The sequence below is a fragment of the Sinocyclocheilus anshuiensis genome, unplaced genomic scaffold, assembly GCF_001515605.1.
Source record: "Sinocyclocheilus anshuiensis isolate Anshui unplaced genomic scaffold, SAMN03320099.WGS_v1.1 scaffold24, whole genome shotgun sequence".
Lineage (NCBI taxonomy): Eukaryota > Metazoa > Chordata > Actinopteri > Cypriniformes > Cyprinidae > Sinocyclocheilus > Sinocyclocheilus anshuiensis.
Window position 1 is genome coordinate 1,771,779 of NW_015557090.1, and position 578 is coordinate 1,772,356.

The 578-nt window shown below is 30.6% G+C and overlaps 1 protein-coding gene across 1 annotated transcript in view; it reads left to right on the top strand.

The window, feature by feature from the left end:
* Positions 1 to 578, top strand: part of LOC107677087 (putative lipoyltransferase 2, mitochondrial) — a 16,338-nt gene that overhangs the window by 10,830 nt on the left and 4,930 nt on the right. The window lies entirely within an intron of this gene.

The window sequence follows — 578 nt, forward strand, 5'->3', positions numbered from 1 at the left end:
TGGTGGGGGGTTTTTTCTCTCTCTGGTAGCTAATGTTAATATGATAATGTGTATATGTAATACCTCGTGTTCTTGTGGTATTGATTAATAAAGCACTTGCATTTTTTTGTATCTAATAATAAAGGAATAACTGCTTCCTTTATTATTATTATTATTAGGGCTGCACGATAAACGCATGCGATATTTAACGCGCATCTTGTCAGAAAGCCGGTTCTGTAATCAGCGGTAAATCTCCATCACCTGCTGCTTTCACATGGAGCAGCATTTACTACCTTTTTCAATGAATAACTGCGCAAAACCACGTTCATATATGATTTAGCGTGCAGCCCTAATTATTATTATTATTTATTTATTATTTATTTTATACAGTGGCCATAAAGTACACTCTTAAAAATTGTATTAACTATAATAATAATATTATTATATATACTACAATTCAAAATATCAAAGTAAGTGACATTTCATTGAAAGATGATTTACATTTTAATTTACATTTAGTCATTTAGCAGACGATTTTATCCAAAGCGACTTACAAATGAGGACAATAAAAGCAGTCAAAACTAACAAAAGAGCAACAA